The following is a 334-nucleotide window of genomic DNA, read 5'->3' on the forward strand; positions in this document are numbered from 1 at the left end:
TACACACTGGACCTTTAACATTTGTCAAGAAGTTGTGAAAAGAGCACAAACTAAAACGGACCATTACAGCAGATGCTTCATCAATCTGGAAGGCGAAGAAAATTCTAAATAAACGGATCAATAGTGTGTGACCTCCACCAGATATTCCACTTTTAAAATCAATTTTCTAAGTCACTGAACTCTAGCAGACAGTGTTGTGACGAAAGCAATTCTAATTTAATCATTCTAACACAAATGGGAAAATAAAAGAAACAAGTGATTCTTGAGTAAGGACATCATACATTCAACTGTGCATTTCAATACAGCAGTGCAGGAAAATGGTCATCAGTGTTGC

General features: G+C 36.2%; 1 protein-coding gene across 1 annotated transcript in view; it reads right to left on the reverse strand.

The window, feature by feature from the left end:
• Positions 1-334, reverse strand: part of znf281a (zinc finger protein 281a) — a 9,894-nt gene that overhangs the window by 3,472 nt on the left and 6,088 nt on the right. The window lies entirely within an intron of this gene.

This window comes from Morone saxatilis, unplaced genomic scaffold, assembly GCF_004916995.1.
Source record: "Morone saxatilis isolate NCDOM2014 unplaced genomic scaffold, NCSU_SB_2.0 Contig14, whole genome shotgun sequence".
Taxonomy (NCBI): domain Eukaryota; kingdom Metazoa; phylum Chordata; class Actinopteri; family Moronidae; genus Morone; species Morone saxatilis.